Source organism: Eubalaena glacialis, chromosome 10, assembly GCF_028564815.1.
Source record: "Eubalaena glacialis isolate mEubGla1 chromosome 10, mEubGla1.1.hap2.+ XY, whole genome shotgun sequence".
Lineage (NCBI taxonomy): Eukaryota > Metazoa > Chordata > Mammalia > Artiodactyla > Balaenidae > Eubalaena > Eubalaena glacialis.
Genome location: NC_083725.1, coordinates 103,241,479 through 103,261,027, shown reverse-complemented (window position 1 = coordinate 103,261,027; position 19,549 = coordinate 103,241,479). Strand labels below are relative to the sequence as shown.

Sequence of the window (19,549 nt, the reverse complement as noted above, 5' to 3'; positions counted from 1 at the left end):
TAGATAAATGTGTAATATTTCCGATGGTTATAATGATAAGGAGAAAAAGAAGGGAAGGGAAGAGAGAGGAAGTGTTGGGATGGGGAATGGAGGTGGCTAAGTTTTCTCATTGTTAAGGTGACATGATGATAGACCACAAGGTCATGAGGGAGCAAGCCATGTGGATATCTGAGAAGAACATTCCAAGAAAAGGGAGCAGTACGCATAAAGCCCCCATGGGGAGAGTATGGGTATTCGAGGAACAGCAAATATAGAGAAATTTGTCAAAAACCCATTGATAAGCCCAGGTAACAAGTGTAAAGCTTTAAAGGATAAGGAAGAAACCCAGTTGCAAGGTTATTATTTCTAATTCAAGTATTCACACAGATTCCAAATCTTATCTTAGAAATAATGTAAATGATGCAAAAGTTAAGCAGCAAATAGGAAAAACAAAAGCAAAAAACTGGTGTCTGTAAATCTACCTTTCAGTCTCATGTCCTCAGGCAATCACTGCCTTCCTCACTAGACGAATCATTCTTGGCAATGAAGGACAGCATTTCCTACATGATTATGGCATAGCAGATGAGAACCACCAGGTTAGGGGATTTACATGAAATCATTATCTCAAAAAATACTTTCAACAAACCTGCAAGGTAGAGTAGTTTCCTCTCTTTTTTAACAGATGGGTTCAGGAAGACTTTTGCTCAAGGTCATAAGAAAATACTAGCCAGCAGCATTAAAATGTCAATAGTACAGCATCTTGAGAATTAAATAGTCCCCAAATTTAAGATAGTGTTATATAGGAGAATTTTCAGAAAAAAATAATTTAAGACAATAAGATATAGAGATTGTTTTCTGTTGCTATTGTTTTTGCAGTTATGGATAGCAAAAACAAAACAAAACAAAACAAAAGCAAAAATATAGATTGCATGGAAACATGGAACAGAGTGAAGAAATACAATAAAAAATTAAAATTATAAAGAATGTCAAGATGGGGGTCATAATGGACGCATTAAAATCTATGTCCTAGAGTTGAATATGATAGAAGAAGTCACCATTGTGTTAATTTGTACATTGATTCATTCACTCATCATTCAGTACATATCTATTGAGCAGAGACTATGTATTGGGCAGTATTCTAAGAGGCTGAGATGCACAGTGCATAAAACAGATAAGGCTCCTGGGCTCCTGTTAGCATAAATTTAGGAAAAGAACTAAATCACAAATAAATAGGGAACTAGATATTGTTAGACATCAGTTTTCTATTAAAAAGAAGGTAAGTAGATAAAGATTGATCAGAGTGCTTTTATTTTTTGTTTTTGTTTTTAATAGAGTAGTCAGAATACACCTTTCTGAAGAAATGACCTTTGAGCAGAAACCTGAGGAAATTTAAGGGCAAATACTATGGTAATGCGGGGAATACTGTTCATGCAGAGAGAACAGCAATTACATACATCTCAAGGCCGACATGTTCGGCATGGTTTATGTTTGGAAAGGTTGGAGTCCAACTAATCAGTCTTTTTTCCCTTTAACATTAGAAGTCTCTGAATAAAATTTTTTGAGAAAGCTAAATCCTGGAGAAAGAAATTGAGGTCCGTAATATACTGGTGTAGTTATAATTCCAGATTATGCTGAGAGTTTATTTTACTTTCTTTTATTAACTTTTGTCATTTCTGTGACCAATTTTTTTTTCCTCTGTGAATACATTCCTTCAAATATTTATTAAGTGACTACTGTTTACAAGGGACTGGCTATTTGCACATTTGTTAATTCCTGTATTTAGATAGTACCTAAGCATGCATTTGGCTCTCAAGGGGGTTGAATCAAAAAAGTAAAAGATTCCATATGGATATTTAAGAAACTCCACTGGGAGGCAGAACATTTACACATATAACTACAATATAAGAGAAGGATGTTGTGAATCATCCAAATAAGGATGATATCCATATAGACTCCAGTTACACCAACATCTTCCTGGAAGATGAGGGATTTAAGCTTTTGTATATTTGGTCTACGTTTCTACTGCTTTTTAAATCTTCTAACACAATTTGTAATCAGATTTTTGGTTGGTAAGTAGAAGAGTGAGTGCTTTTTAAGAAGTAAATTTTAAGGGGCAGAAGGAAGACTATGACAATTTCAAAATGGCAAATTTCAAATTTATGTTTCTTAAATTTACGCACTTTACTAAGTCACAATCTACAACCATTTAGCCAAGTATAGAAATAAAATTTGACAGAATATTTTTCCCTTGTGGTATCTGAAACTTCCGTCAGAATTATATGAATATGTGATAAGTAAAATAAAGGAAAACCTTTCTATAATCTCAAACCTGAGTAGATTCAAAGAACAAAACTTTGTATAGCATATCACTTGTGCATATATAAAATAATATACAGCTATGGAAGATAAATTTACAATACTGAGATATCTAGAACAGAAGTAATATCCCCCCTGCCAGTCCTGCAGTCCAGAAATAATCATTAACATTGCCATGTGTTTTCTTCTAGGCTTTGATCCTTATGTAATGTTTTACATTTGAGTCCTCCGTTAACTCAAACTGAATGCAAAATTCTGAATGTCCTAATGTTATTATTTAAATAGGACACATAGTCTTGCATTTTATTGCAGTTTTCAGAACTAAAATTTTCAAATGGAGCTAGTGATTCAATTGATATTTAATGTTAAAACTTTTCTATTTTTTGATATTATTATAAATAATGATGATATTAACAACCTTAGTTTTCCACCTAAGGCCAAAATTCCATGCTGTGTTTTCTATGATTCTTTCCTTGATTTTTCCAAATGAAAGGAATGGCTATTTCACTTGAACATTCTTAACCTTTTGATTCCACTTTAGATTATTTGCATGCATGAATTATCTCTACTAACAGGAGTAAAAAGATCTTTTTATTTTCTTCAATCATTTTGTACATTCTAAGCATTCTCTAAATATTTGTTAAGTAAATGTCTAAAGGAAGAACAGTTAAGGGAGCTCCCTGGTGGTCTAGTGTTTAGGATTCAGCACTTTCACTGCTGTGGCCCAGGTTCAATCCCTGGTCGGGGAACTGAGATCCCACAAGCCACGTGACGCGGCCAAAATAAAGAACCGTTAAGGAATATAATGAATATATATTTTTTTAATTTAGATTTTATCTCCGAGACTCCTTGTCAGCATAGTCACTTGTTTTGACAATCGCCCAGGAGATTATATTTCCTTCAGGTTAAATGCAGAGTTGTTGAAATTCAAACATAAGCTCATTCAATGAAAATTCTTATACTTGTCAGAAATATCGACTTAACTAAACATTAGCCTTGGCAAAATAAATTTGAACTGGCAACCAATTCACAAAATCGCCAATTGTTCTTACTTGGCATTTGGTCTTTCACTATGAAATGCGTGTATATAGTCAATCTTATGTCCTTCTGATATTATTTAAACTTCAGCTCCTTGAATTATTCAAATGTATAATTTGCAAGTCAAATATTTTATGTGTTTCAGTTATTTAAAGTATAACTTATACTAACAGATATCTATCTATCAATCTATCTATCTATCTACATACTGTCTGTTGACTACTAAAATATTTTTATTCATCAGGCACTCATTCAGTCAACTAGTATTTCTGGAATGCATGTGGTGGCCTTGAACACAGGACTTTGGAAATGTGCTTTCTATCTTACAGCAGCGGTTCTCAGCCAGGGATGATTATGCCCCCACCACCCATCCCTCAGACATTTGACAATGTCTGGAGCCATTTTTGGTTGTCATGTCTGGTGAAGGGTGGGAGCTACTAATATCTAGTAGTTAGAGGTCAGGAATGCTGCTTAAAATCCTGCAACTCACAGGACAGCCCATACAACAGAAAATTATCTGGTCTAATACATCAATACCACTGAGGTTGAGAAACCATGTCTTAAATGATCTCACAATTTCAGGGTATAAGACAGGCTTGTTATTATATCAGTGGAATTAAGATTATAATAAGCACCAAGGATAAGTATTTCTAGCAGGGGTACAAAGAAGGATGTCGTCAACTTTCCCTGGAAAAGACTGAAAGTTTTGAGAAAGTGATGTTGAGCTGCAGAGGAGGAGAGAGGGCAAGGAGAAATTATTTCTGACAGAGGAAATCGCTTGAGCAAAGTCATGGAAACGACACTACGAATGGCTTAATCGAACTGGAGTTCTAAGGAGGTATGGAGCCCTGTGTGAAGTAAATCTAGACCAGTAGTCAAAGGCTCAATTATGAAGATTTGGTTTTGCAAGCTAAAGAGTTTAGACTTGATTCTATAGGGAAAGGAAATCCATTGAAAAGATCCATGGAATCAAAGAGTAAGTATGGATTAGCTATTTTTTAAAAAGAATGAAAATACCTCTGGCAGCCAAAAGTAAACTAGAAGAGAACAAACATGATTGGAGGCATGGATGTCAATTTGGCTAATTATTAAATAGTGCAAGTTAAAAGTCCTGAGAAGCTGCACTATCTCACTAGAAGTGGGATTTGATGGTAGCTGCTGTGAAATGGCAGTGCTAAGAAGGCTGGATGGAGGAATTTGCCTCTTCATTGAATGTGGGGGGTGAGATGTCAAATAGGAATTTTCAAAAATGAGTTACTTGTAACATTGGAAGTAGACTAGTTTGTTCAATGAGAACATCAGAAGAGGAGACTGAATCTCTGAAAATATTTCACTGTCAAGCAGAGAAAGAGAAATTAGCTTTTGCATGTTATAATAGGTAGTCAGAGATATCATGGGGCAGGAGAGATGGCATAATGACATACAAAGAACATAAGAGACATCTGGTCATTATTTGAAATTAAGCTGATGCAGAAGAATTTTATTTCCACTCCAAACAGATTATGAAAGAAGTATTTTTGAAATACTTAGGGTAAAAAACAAGAAAGGGATGCCTTAGATTCCAGAGTGAAGAAAAAATTTCAAGATAAGATTAATAATCAGAAGCCCAACATTTCCAGTTATCAGAACTGGGAAACAGACCCTAAATGCTGAGTCTGATATTTTAGTACCCTCAGAGAGAAGCCTAGGCCACGGGCTGCTTACACAAGGAGACTGAATGTGTGTTATCTGCAAAAAGCTTTGAGACAGGAAGGTATTCTACTATATCTTTGAAAGCATAATTCTGACCATTAGCCATGAGTGAAAATGAGTCATTTCTGAGAAACATGCAAGGTGAAACAGCTTTAAACAAATTTTTGAGTTCCAAACTTGTATTACTTATGTGATGTGAGAATGGCAAGTTGAGAAATTAACAGAGTTCTAATATAAACTCTTGAAACCATGACCACAATGAAGAAGTGAATATGAACTGGCACTCAGTGGGTGTTGCTGCAAACGGGGGCTCCTGAAATACCTCTGTGTAAGTCATCTCGGGCTGCCATAACAGAATACCACAGACTGAGTGGCTTAAACAACAGATTTTTTAGAATTTTTTCTCACTGTCCTGGGAGGCTGGAAATCCAAGATCAAGGTGTTGGCAGTGTTGGCCGTGCTGGTTTCTGGTGAGGTCTCTCTTCTTGGCTTGCAGGTGGCTGCATTCTCACTGTGTTTTTACGTGGGGTGTCCTCTGTGTGCATCTTCCTGTTTACTCATCCTCTCTTATGAGAACATATGTCCCATTGGATTAGGACCCCAACCTTATGACATTGTTTTACCTTAATTACTTTTTTAAAGACTCTACCTCCAAATACAGTCACATTGGGGACTGGGGCTTTAAAATATGGATTTTGAGGAGACAATTCAGTCCATAACAATCTCCACGAAGATTACTTAAAACATTCAGGTCGCCTATGGGGACCCATAATTAAAGAGAGTCAGAAAATTCAACAAATAGAATTCACACCCTAAAACTAGAAATAATAGAACTAGCCAGAGGAGACATTAAAATAAATGTGTAAAAGTTTAAATAGATAGAAGAAGAAAAATAACCACAGGCACCAAACTTGACAGAGGAACCCAATCTTGTGCTGTGGGGAAAAGAGCTGCATGATTTGGAGATTGTGAGCAAATACATTTGGTAAAGATGTAGATAAGTGTAAATAAGTGTTAGTAACTTGGAAATAGATCTGATTAAATTAATCAGACATGCAGCATGGGTGTAAAGATACGAGGAAGATAACATACCACAGAAAACATACAAGAGAATTTTTAGAAAAGGAGGATAGAGAAAAATGAAAGATAAGATGGCTCAGAATTTTCCTGGACTGAAAAGAGATATCAGTCTTCATGATGACCGAGTATACTATATCCTTGACAGAAGGATCAAAAACAAATCTACACCTAGATATATTGCACTGAAATTTCAGAACTCACACAATCAGAAAAAAAAGTCTTGAAAGCAATCAAAGATGAAATATCTATTGCAATCAAAGGAACAAAAATTAGAATTACAGAAGATGTCTCACAGTCATAATGGAGACAAGAATCCTAACGGAATGATAACTTTAAAGGGTGGATGAAAAATACTTGTCAACCTAGAATTTTATACTTAGCCAAAGTATAATTCTGGGGTGAATCTAAATTTAAAAAATTCTCATAAAAATGCCATGACAATTAACAATTTATACATTCTCACCAAAAAACAAAGTCAAAAAAACAGAGCATAATAATCAGTGAGAGGAAATTGAATACCCTCCTCCCATAATAAGGATGGGATGGTTAGAAAATACTTGATAAACATACAGATAAATGTAAGCAAACTTGGACTGTAAAAAAACATATTGATACATAGATACATAGATGATAGATGATAGATAGATGATGTATATTACTAATTTCTTGGTCATTTTAAACAAAGTATTTATAGGCACAAACAAGATAGCTTAATGTGGTAGATTACAGAAAGCAGTTTAGTGTGAATACATTCTAAAGCCTTATTTGGTTTGAGAATAGATTAGACATATTGATTATCTATAAACTCTTAAGTATATATGTTTAAAATTTATGAGTGAACACCAATAGAAAAGAAAGAATATTTAATATCCAGATCAGGAAAAGAAGAGAGGAATACAGAAGACTGTATCAATCTAAAAGTAGGATAAAAACTTTGGATGTAAAAGATAGAGACCCACTAGAGCAGGGGTCCCCAACCGGTCCCAGTACCGGTCCCAATACTGGTCTGTGGCCTGTTAAGAACCGGGCCGCACAGCAGGAGGTGAGCGGTGGGTGAGCCAGTGAAGCTTCATCTGTATTTATAGCCGCTCCCCATCGCTTGCATTACCACCTGAGCTCCACCTCCTGTCAGTATTATGGTGAGTTGTGTAATTATTTCATTATATATTACAATGTAATAATAATAGGAATAAAGTGCACAATAAATGTAATGCGCTTGAATCATCCTGAAACCATCCTACCACCAGGTCTGTGGAAAAATTGTCTTCCATGAAACTGGTCCCTGGTGCCAAAAAGGTTGGGGACCGCTGCTCTAGAGTATAATGGTTTCCTCTGGGAAGGGAGTAAAATTGTGGAGAATTACAAATTGGGCTTTAACTCTTTCTAATATATCAGTTCTGGAAAAATAAATTAGTCCAAATTGTTAAGCAAAATGTTAACATGTGTTAAATCTGTGGATAGATGAGATTTGTTAGTTGTGACAACTGGTATATATCTGTATGCTTTAAATATTTATCATATGAACAAATTTTAAAATGTACATTGGTGTCAGATAAAGCTGTGTTCTTATCCCATTCCTCACATTTACTAGGTAACTTGGGTAAAATTATTCAATTTCTTTATGTTTCAGTTGCTTGATTTTTAAATGTATACACTATTACAATATTCCCTACCTTTCTTAACAGTGTGAAGTGTATGGCCCAGTATTTGGAGAAAACATATGGTAACTGGTAGAAATAAAACAGTTTATTTCATGCAGCAGCATGAAACCAAAGAAAGGAGAATTTTTAAAAAGGGAAAGGAGGTATCATTTGTTTCACATGCAAGCAAAATGTTCAAATTACTGATATTGACCACTGGATTTAATGAGGTCACTGACGAAGCTTACCTGAGCAATATGGGGAGATTGGTGAGAGCAGAAGACGGTGGACATGGGTTAGAAGAGGGGAAAGAACAGACAAGAAAAAACTTGCAGTATATTGTTTAAAACAAGAAGGCAAGGAAGAATCACCTATTTATTTATAGAAGCAAGAGAGAAAACAGGAATTTTAAAAGTGGGAGGCTGTAAATGTGAAGTATTTTAAGTAATTTGGTTGTGAAAGAAAATGGGTCAGTGACTAGGGATAGACAGAGGGTCTTGTGTGTGTGTGTGTGCGTGTGTGTGTGTAAAGGCAAGGATTTTGGTGTGTTAACAGACTGAAAGGAGAGGTCCAGTAGCAAGGGGGAAGGCGATAATCTAGGAGCAAAGTAGAACACTAATGGATCAAGGTCCTACAAGAAAAAGCAGAGGTGCGAATTAAGAACACGCATGGTAGAGATGGCTTTAAGCAAGAGAGAATCACTTGTGTGAGATTAGAAGACAGTGAAGGGTCAAGTGCTGACAGTGATAGTGTTTACATGTGAGTGAAGGACAGTGAGGGAGTTTATGACTCTTACCTTCAACTTTGTGAAAGATTTGAGGCAGTGTCCTCCACTGAGAAAGAATGTGTACTTCCGCTATTGTTGTTTGTGTGCTTCTTCCCTATCAAGAATAAGGACTCAGGCATTGAAATACTCCAAAAAGGATGCTTCCTCTGATGAGAAAATTGGATTCAGGTTCAAGTCTCCTTCTCTAAAGAAGGGTTTTTATATGTGAACCATCATTGTTTGAGACTTCAAGTCACCACGCTCATTTCAGAAAGTCATGAAAGGTTCACTAAGGGGAAGGAACCAAGATTCCACATTTTCATGTCCTCTACAAAATCAGCTTTCCAAAAATAGACTCACACAAGCTGTAGTCACAGTGGAATGTCATGTTTCTATTATTGCGATGATGTAAAATTATTAAACCACTGCTAGTAGTAAAAGCAGTCATGTCTGGTAATAGAACTGCTCTGTGCCCATTCAAAGGGAATTGCATTTTAAATGACACATGCAGAGCAATGACGGGAGGGGCAGGGACTGAGACGTGACTTCCACAATAATTTATTACATGTCTTTCTTTGATCTTGCTGTGGCACTCAAGTTCTTTGTTCTGAAAAGCGGTGTCATACTGACTGGAGTGCATGAACACAGGTGGTAAGAAGGTTCCAAATTTTTTTGAGTCATCTGCTAATTTTTTAAATAATATTTCCTGTATTTAAGGAAAAAAATATTAAAAACGTATTAGAAGTTCCTAATATCAAGATTCAACTCCTGCCTTCCTAATCTCAGAAGGTTTTTTTGGTCTAGACTTCTCTTTATATCACATGTATCACACAAGCAGAATTATGACTACCTACTATATGTCAGGCATGTGATCTGTTAATCCCCACATAATCCAATGAGGTAGATATTATTACCATGGACAGATGAGTGCTCTGGCATCTCAAGATTGAACTCAATCTTTCCAATGTCAATTGGGATTCAAACTCCAGTCTGAATAAAAATATTTGAGATTTAAAAGAGACACTGAATCAAATGTCACTTTTGAGTTCTGAACCTATTGAAGAATGGACAAGGAAGGTTTGACTTCCTCAGAGGTTCAGATATTAACTTTGTTAGTAGTAAAGCTGTACTGAGAAACACACTTGGTACATGAAGCCAAAACAGACTTCCTATCATCCCCCTAAAACTGGCCCCTGACCCCTCCTATGGTGAGAGGTGTAGTTACAGAGCAGATTAATTGCATATAGGAATAAAGCCTGCCTCTCACCTTCCAAGAGCAGATGGTACAGGTGCTCTAATCCTACACAGTAGAGCCACTCCTCTTCTTGTGGGGAGAGAAATGGTCAGAGGTATAGGATTGGATTCTAACCAACACCTCCAAGAGAGCCAGAGGTTTATCAGTAGAGGAAATAAATCATTCCCCCGGACATGGCACATACTTTTCCCACAGCATCTTATTCTATTAATTGTATTAGTTTAGTACACTTAGCAGTCTTATGATCTTCCATGTAATGAGCTTCTTAAGAGTAAAAAGTGTATTGATCAAACCATGACAAAACACCAGGAAACACACACTAGGACTGATGAAAGAACATTATACTGGAGGCATTCACCATGGTAGAGGTCTATGCTTCCAATTTCCCATTGTACTTTGGGGGCTGCGTACAGGAATCTAGCAAATCTAAGCATTGACTACCAGAAGGCTTTTAAGAAACTAACTAGCAGAATGATAGTTCCTTCCCTAGCATGATTAAGAGCCAGAATCCATCAACTACATGTATGGCATCGTCTTAGCTCCAAGTCTAGTCTTGTTCTGCTAAGTTTGACATCCATAAATAAGAGAATACAAACCTCTTCCTTGACAGGATCAGTGTGCTAATGTGTAAGCCTTAGAGTCCCAGCTCTTTGACATACCTGAACATGGCTGAATCTGCTACATCAGCATTTTACCAGAATTGATTGCTTCAGCATTTTGCTGTAGCTACCTTCCACATGATCTGCAGGAGACCGACTCCTTCTTTGGTAGACTGGCATGTAAGGGAATAAATTTTGGACAAGCCAATTCTTACTTCTCAATGTTGGCTTGATTTTTGTCTTCTTATCACACCATGGTGCTTAGTACTGTGTATTGCAATGTGTAACTGTTGCAAAAAAGGAAATAATGCATAAATGAATGAATGAATGAATAATTATGTAGGAAAAAAAGTGTAGTTACTTGGGCTGTCTTTCCCTCACACCACTTCTCCATTCCTCACCTGTCAAGAAGTACAAACAGATGCCTAGGCACTAATTAGGAACGGAAGTATAACTCTCTTCTATATGATAAATCTCCCTTCTTTGATCTGAAACTCAGAATCACTTCATTGTCAAATAATCCTTACCACATCAACAGTGGAGTCTCAGATAAAATAAGGGTTCTCTAAGTCTCTTAATGAAAGCTCTCAAGTTTATCTTTTAGTTCCTTTTGAGATGTGATTTAAAAAAAAAACTCCCTTATTTATATTAAAAAATTCCCTGGAATTAAATCCTAAATTCTAATAATAGCTAGCATTTTTGAATGTTCTCTACGTGTGGGTGCTGTACTAAACACTTGACATAGATTATCTCATTTAATCCTCACAGAAGCCAAATGAAGTATTTACTGTCATTATCCCTATTTGATGAAGAGGATACGGAGGCTCACAGAGAATTAACAACTTGTCCAAGATCATCTAATGTCGAGTAATCAAGAGTGAATGACCTGAAAGCACACATACCAGCTGGGACCAGCCTTTGATTGAGGGGAAAACTTACAGAGACAGAGCAGGAGCAGGTGAGCAAGCTTCTCAATGCCAGGTGCACAGGGAACTGGTGAGTAAGACATCAGACTTGAGAGGGGTCCCAGTCTTGAGCTGTGGGGCTCCTAAGCTTCATGGCTGGGGGAACACCAGCTCTTCCTCTAGGATGGTTTGGGGCTGAGGTCCAAACTTTGTGGTTTCAGTTCTGTGGTGTAGCAGATTCCTGGCTTCCAGCCCTGTCAACCTCAGCATTTATAACTGGGAGTTTCTCTTTTGGTGTGATCAGGGTCCAGGACCCAAGCCTTTTGTTTAGATTATTGACCTTCAGCACTGTTCTATCTTATCAGCATTTTGTCAGGATGCCTGCCTTAAGTACTCAGTTTTGACCAGTTTCCATACCTTCTGGGTTTTAATTTCCAAATGATGCTGCTCTTTGAAGGAAGGGGGGATGGCAACTGTCTCTCTGGGAACCTGGCCTGCTAGGTATCCAGGTCAATCAAATGAATCCTTGCCTGTCACTTAGCTATTCACCTTTATTCAAGTACTACAGTCTGAGGCCAGGGTCCTCCTAGTCTTAAATGATTTGCAATAAGAGTTTGATATACTATCCATAGGTTCATTTCAGGTAGTATCATAGTCTACAGTATATACTTTTGCTGTCATATATTTTTTTTCTCGTGTTCCTAGTTGGCCATTTTAAATACTTACATGTTATTCACCTATTTCTAACCCTTATAACTCACCATTCTGGTACTGTATGCTCTGTTAGAGTGGGAGATTTAATTTGCTGTGAACCATCTAAAGAAGATATGTTGTTGACTATGGAATCGATAGGCTTATATACTAGGGTGCTGTTTGGGGATGGATGATAGGGAGATCCTAAGAGGTGGGGTTTCTTAGAAGAAATGATAAATCCAAATTCAGAGTTTGTGACTTCTGTGCTATATATGGGTATCTTTAGAAGATTTTAAGCTAGAAATAATGATATTAAGAACTTGTCTCTCTGTCAGTTGGGTTATGTGGTTACAGAGTTATTTGTTATCTTGAATTCTTTTTGTTTATGTCACAGTGTCTAATTTCACTCTTTCCAATCATTCTCACTTTAAATTTATAAATTTATAAACTTTATAAACATAGACTTTATTGACCTAAGAGAAAACATCAGTAATGTAACAGTGATAACATCTTTTTTTTTTTTTTTTTTTTTTTATTTATTTTTTTAAACATCTTTATTGAAGTATAATTGCTTTACAATGGTGTGCTAGCTTCTGCTTTACAACAAAGTGAATCAGTTACACATATACATATGTTGCCATATCTCTTCCCTCTTGCATCTCCCTCCCTCCCACCCTCCCTATCCCACCCCTCTAGGTGGTCACAAAGCACCGAGCTGATCTCCCTGTGCTATGCGGCTGCTTCCCACTAGCTATCTATTTTACGTTTGGTAGTGTATATATGTCCATGACACTCTCTCACCCTGTCACATCTCACCCCTCCCCCTCCCCATATCCTCAAGTCCATTCTCTAGTAGGTCTGTGTCTTTATTCCCATCTTGCCACTAGGTTCTTCATGACCTCTTTTTTTTTTTTTTTTTTTCCCTTAGATTCCATATATATGTGTTAGCATACTGTATTTGTTTTTCTCTTTCTGACTTACTTCACTCTGTATGACAGACTCTAACTCCATCCACCTCATTACAAACACCTCCATTTCATTTCTTTTTATGGCTGAGTAATATTCCATTGTATATATGTGCCACATCTTCTTTATCCATTCATCCGATGATGGACACCTAGGTTGCTTCCATGTCCTGGCTATTGTAAACAGAGCTGCAATGAATATTTTGGTACATGACTCTTTCTGAATTATGGTTTTCTCAGGGTATATGCCCAGTAGTGGGATTGCTGGGTCATATGGTAGTTCTATTTTTAGTTTTTTAAGGAACCTCCATACTGTTCTCCATAGTGGCTGTATCAATTTACATTCCCACCAACAGTGCAAGAGTGTTCCCTTTTCTCCACACCCTCTCCAGCATTTATTGTTTCTAGATTTTTTGATGATGGCCATTCTGACCGGTGTGAGATGATACCTCATTGTAGTTTTGATTTGCATTTCTCTAATGATTAATGATGTTGAGCATTCTTTCATGTGTCTGTTGGCAATCTGTATCTCTTCTTTGGAGAAATGTCTATTTAGGTCTTCTGCCCATTTTTGGATTGGGTTGTTTGTTTTTTTGTTATTGAGCTGCATGAGCTGCTTGTAAATCTTGGAGATTAATCCTTTGTCCGTTGCTTCATTTGCAAATATTTTCTCCCATTCTGAGGGTTGTCTTTTAGTCTTGTTTATGGTTTCCTTTGCTGTGCAAAAGCTTTTAAGTTTCATTAGGTCCCATTTGTTTATTTGTGTTTTTATTTCCATTTCTCTAGGACCTGGGTCAAAAAGGATCTTGCTGTGACTTATGTCATACAGTGTTCTGCCTATGTTTTCCTCTAAGAGTTTGATAGTGTCTGGCCTTACACTTAGGTCTTTAATCCATTTTGAGTTTATTTTTGTGTATGGTGTTAGGGAGTGTTCTAATTTCATACTTTTACATGTACCTGTCCAGTTTTCCCAGCACCACTTATTGAAGAGGCTGTCTTTTCTCCACTGTATATGCTTGCCTCCTTTATCAAAGATAAGGTGACCATATGTGCGTGGGCTTATCTCTGGGCTTTCTATCCTGTTCCATTGATCTATATTTCTGTTTTTGTGCCAGTACCAAACTGTCTTGATTACTGTAGCTTTGTAATATAGTCTGAAGTCAGGGAGCCTGATTCCTCCAGCTCCATTTTTCGTTCTCAAGATTGCTTTGGCTATTCGGGGTCTTTTGTGTTTCCATACAAATTGTGAAATTTTTTGTTCTCGTTCTGTGAAAAATGCCAGTGGTAGTTTGATAGGGATTGCATTGAATCTGTAGATTGCTTTGGGTAGCAGAGTCATTTTCACAATGTTTATTCTTCCAATCCAAGAACATGGTATATCTCTCCATCTATTTGTATCATCTTTAATTTCTTTCATCAGTGTCCTATAATTTTCTGCATACAGGTCTTTTGTCTCCTTAGGTAGGTTTATTCCTAGGTATTTTATTCTTTTTGTTGCAATGGTAAACGGGAGTGTTTTCTTAATTTCACTTTCAGATTTTTCATCATTAGTATACAGGAATGCAAGAGATTTCTGTGCATTAATTTTGTATCCTGCTACTTTACCAAATTCATTGATTAGCTCTAGTAGATTTCTGGTAGCATCTTTTGGATTCTCTATGTATAGTATCATGTCATCTGCAAACAGTGACAGCTTTACTTCTTCTTTTCCGATTTGGATTCCTTTTATTTCTTTTTCGTCTCTGATTGCTGTGGCTAACACTTCCAAAACTATGTTGAATAATAGTGGTGAGAGTGGGCAACCTTGTCTTGTTCCTGATCTTAGTGGAAATGGTTTCAGTTTTTCACCATTGAGGACAATGTTGGCTGTGGGTTTGTCATATACGGCCTTTATTATGTTGAGGAAAGTTCCCTCTATGCCTACTTTCTGCAGGACTTTTATCATAAATGGGTGTTGAATTTTGTCGAAAGCTTTCTCTGCATCTATTGAGATGATCATATGGTTTTTCTCCTTCAATTTGTTAATATGATGTATCACGTTGATTGATTTGCGTATATTGAAGAATCCTTGCATTCCTGGAATAAAACCCACTTGATCATGGTGTATGATCCTTTTAATGTGCTGTTGGATTCTGTTTGCTAGTATTTTGTTGAGGATTTTTGCATCTATGTTCATCAGTGATATTGGCCTGTAGTTTTCTTTCTTTGTGACATCTTTGCCTGGTTTTGGTATCAGGGTGATGGTGGCCTCGTAGAATGAGTTGGGGAGTGTTCCTCCCTCTGCAATATTTTGGAAGAGTTTGAGAAGGATAGGTGTTAGCTCTTCTCTAAATGTTTGATAGAATTCGCCTGTGAAGCCATCTGGTCCTGGGCTTTTGTGTGTTGGAAGATTTTTAATCACAGTTTCAATTTCAGTGCTTGTGATTGGTCTGTTCATATTTTCTATTTCTTCCTGGTTCAGTCTCGGCAGGTTGTGCATTTCTAAGAATCTGTCCATTTCTTCCAGGTTGTCCATTTTATTAGCATAGAGTTGCTTGTAGTAATCTCTTATGATCGTTTGTATTTCTGCAGTGTCAGTGGTTACTTCTCCTTTTTCATTTCTAATTCTATTAATTTGAGTCTTCTCCTTTTTTCTCTTGATGAGTCTGGCTAATGGTTTATCAATTTTGTTTATCTTCTCAAAGAACCAGCTTTTAGTTTCATTGATTTTTGCTATTGTTTCCTTCATTTCTTTTTCATTTATTTCTGATCTGATCTTTATGATTTCTTTCCTTCTGCTAGCTTTGGGGTTTTTTTGTTCTTCTTTCTCTAATTGCTTTAGGTGCAAGGTTAGGTTGTTTATTCGAGATGTTTCCTGTTTCTTGATGTAGGCTTGTATTGCTATAAACTTCCCTCTTAGAACTGCTTTTGCTGCATCCCATAGGTTTTGGATCGTCGTGTCTCCATTGTCATTTGTTTCTAGGTATTTTTTGATTTCCCCTTTGATTTCTTCAGTGATCACTTCATTATTAAGTAGTGTATTGTGTAGTCTCCATGTGTTTGTATTTTTTACAGATCTTTTCCTGTAATTGATATCTAGTCTCATAGCGTTGTGGTCGGAAAAGATACTTGATACGATTTCAATTTTTTTAAATTTACCAAGGCTTGATTTGTGACCCAAGATATGATCTATCCTGGAGAATGTTCCATGAGCACTTGAGAAAAATGTGTATTCTGTTGTTTTTGGGTGGAATGTCCTATAAATATCAATTAAGTCCATCTTGTTTAATGTATCATTTAAAGCTTGTGTTTCCTTATTTATTTTCATTTTGGATGATCTGTCCATTGGTGAAAGTGGGGTGTTAAAGTCCCCTACTATGATTGTGTTACTGTCGATTTCCCCTTTTATGGCTGTTAGTATTTGCCTTATGTATTGAGGTGCTCCTATGTTGGGTGCATAAATATTTACAATTGTTATACCTTCCGCTTGGATCGATCCCTTGATCATTATATAGTGTCCGTCTTTGTCTCTTGTAATTGTCTTTATTTTAAAGTCTATTTTGTCTGATATGAGAATTGCTACTCCAGCTTTCTTTTGATTTCCATTTGCATGGATTATCTTTTTCCATCCCCTCACTTTCAGTCTGTATGTGTCTCTAGGTCTAAAGTGGGTCTCTTGTAGACAGCATATATATGGGTCTTGTTTTTGTATCCATTCAGCCAGTCTGTGTCTTTTGGTGGGAGCATTTAATCCATTTACATTTAAGGTAATTATCGATATGTATGTTCCTATTCCCATTTTCTTAAATGTTTTGGGTTTGTTATTGTAGGTGTTTTCCTTCTCTTGTGTTTCTTGCCTAGAGAAGTTCCTTTAGCATTTGTTGTAAAGCTGGTTTGGTGGTGCTGAACTCTCTCAGCTTTTGCTTGTCTGTAAAGGTTTTAATTTCTCCATCAAATCTGAATGAGATCCTTGCTGGGTAGAGTAATCTTGGTTGTAGGTTTTTCTCCTTCATCACTTTAAGTATATCCTGCCACTCCCTTCTGGCTTGCAGCGTTTCTGCTGAAAGATCAGCTGTTAACCTTATGGGGATGCCCTTGTGTGTTATCTGTTGTTTTTCCCTTGCTGCTTTTAATATGTTTTCTTTATATTTAATTTTTGATAGTTTGATTAATATGTGTCTTGGTGTGTTTCTCCTTGGATTTATCCTGTATGGGACTCTCTGTGCTTCCAGGACTTGATTAACTATTTCCTTTCCCATATTAGGGAAGTTTTCAACTATAATCTCTTCAAATATTTTCTCAGTCCCTTTCTTTTTCTCTTCTTCTTCTGGGACCCCTATAATTCGAATGTTGGTGCGTTTAATGTTGTCCCAGAGGTCTCTGAGACTGTCCTCAGTTCTTTTCATTCTTTTTTCTTTATTCTGCTCTGCAGTAGTTATTTCCACCATTTTATCTTCCAGGTCACTTATCCGTTCTTCTGCCTCAGTTATTCTGCTATTGATCCCATCTAGAGTATTTTTAATTTCATTTATTGTGCTTGTCATCGTTTCTTGGTTCCTCTTTAGTTCTTCTACGTCCTTGTTAAATGTTTCTTGCATTTTGTCTATTCTATTTCCAAGACTTTGGATCATCTTTACTATCATTATTCTGAATTCTTTTTCAGGTAGACTACCTATTTCCTCTTCATTTGTTAGGTCTGGTGTGTTTTGACCCTGCTCCTTCATCTGCTGTGTGTTTTTCTGTCTTCTCATTTTGCTTATCTTACTGTGTTTGGGGTCTCCTTTTCACAGGCTGCAGGTTCGTAGTTCCCGTTGTTTTTGGTATCTGTCCCCAGTGTCTAAGGTTGGTTCAGTGGGTTGTGTAGGTTTCCTGGTGGAGGGAACTAGTGCCTGTGTTCTGGTGGATGAGGCTGGATGTTGTCTTTCTGGTGGGTTCGTCCACGTCTGGTGGTGTGTTTTGGGGTGTCTGTGGCCTTATTATGATTTTAGGCAGCCTCTCTGTTAATGGATGGGGCTGTGTTCCTCTCTTGCTAGTTGTTTGGCATAGGGTGTCCAGCACTGTAGCTTGCTGGTCGTTGAGTGAAGCTGGGTCTTGATGTTGAGATGGAGATCTGTGAGAGATTTTCGCCGTTTGGTATTACGTGGAGCTGGGAGGTCTCTTGTGGACCAGTGTCCTGAAGTTGGCTCTCCCACCTCAGAGGCACAGCCCTGATGCCTGGCTGGAGCACCAAGAGCCTTTCATCCACACGGCTCAGAATAAAAGGGAGAAAAAATGGAAAGAAAGAAAAAAAGAGGATAAAATAAAATAAAATAAAGCAATTATAATAAAAAATAAGAAAAAAAATTATTAAGAGTAAATTTATTAAGAAAAAAAAATTTTTTTAATTTTTAAAAATAGATTTATTAATTTTTTATACTAAAAATAAGAAAAAAATTATTTAAAAAAATTTATTAAGAAAAAAAATTTTTTAATTTTTTAAAATAAAAAATATGAAAAAACGTATTAAAAATTTTTTTAAAAATAGAAAATAAGGAAAAAATTATTAAGAAGACATTTATTAGGGAAAAAAAAATTTTTAAGCCAAAAAAAAAAAAAAAAAAAACGGACGGACCTAACCCTAGGACTAACGGTGAGAGCAAAGCTATACAGACAAAATCTCACCCAGAAGCATACACATCTACACTCACAAAAAAAAAGGAAAAGGGGAAAAGTTAATATATCCTGCTCCCAAAGTCCATCTCCTAAATTTGGGATGATTCGTTGTCTATTCAGGTATTCAACAGATGCAGGCACATCAAGTTGTTTGTGGAGCTTTAATCCGCTGCTTCTGAGGCTGCTGGGAGAGATTTCCCTTTCTCTTCTTTGTTCGTACAGCTCCCGGGGTTCAGCTTTGGATTTGGACCCGCCTCTGCATGTAGGTCCCCTGAGGGCGTCTGTTCCCCGCCCAGACAGAACGGGGTTAAAGGAGCAGCTGATTCGGGGGCTCTGGCTCAGTCAGGCCGGGGGGAGGGAGCGGTACGGAGGAGGCGGGGCGAGCCTGCGGCGGCAGAAGCCGGCGTGACGTTGCAGCAGCCTGAGGCGCGCCGTGCGCTCTCCCAGGGAAGTTGTCCCCGGATTACGGGAGCCTGGCCGTGGCGGGCTGCACAGGCTCCCGGGAGGGGCGGTGTGGAGAATGACCTGTGCTCGCCCACAGGCTGTTTGGTGGCGGCAGCAGCAGCCTTAGCGTCTCATGCCCGTCTCTGGGGTCCGCGCTGATAGCCGCGGCTCGCGCCCGTCTCTGGAGTTCGTTTAAGTGGCGCTCTGAATCCCCTCTCCTTGCACGCCGCGAAACAAAGAGGCAAGAAAAAGTCTCCTGCCTCTTCGGCAGCTGCAGACTTTTTCTCGTGCACCCTCCCGGCTAGTTGTGGTGCGCTAGACCCTTCAGGCTGTGTTCACGCAGCCAACCCCAGTCCTCTCCCTGGGATCCGACCGAAGCCCGCGCCTCAGCTCCCAGCCCCCGCCCGCCCCGGCGGGTGAGCAGACAAGCCCCTCGGGCTGGTGAGTGCTGCTCGGCGCCGAGCCTCTGTGCGGGAATCTCTCCGTTTTTCCCTCTGCGTCCCTGTTGCTGTGGGATCCGCGCTGATAGCCGCGGCTCGCGCCCGT

The 19,549-nt window shown here is 37.8% G+C and overlaps 1 long non-coding RNA gene across 1 annotated transcript in view; it reads left to right on the top strand.

The window, feature by feature from the left end:
- Nucleotides 1-11,137: 11,137 nt before the first annotated feature.
- The window catches only part of LOC133099676 (uncharacterized), a 497,785-nt gene continuing 489,373 nt past the window's right edge, over nt 11,138-19,549 (top strand). The window contains exon 1 of the long non-coding RNA XR_009702360.1: nt 11,138-11,323. This is a non-coding gene — a long non-coding RNA (uncharacterized LOC133099676). The remainder of the gene's footprint in view (nt 11,324-19,549) is intronic.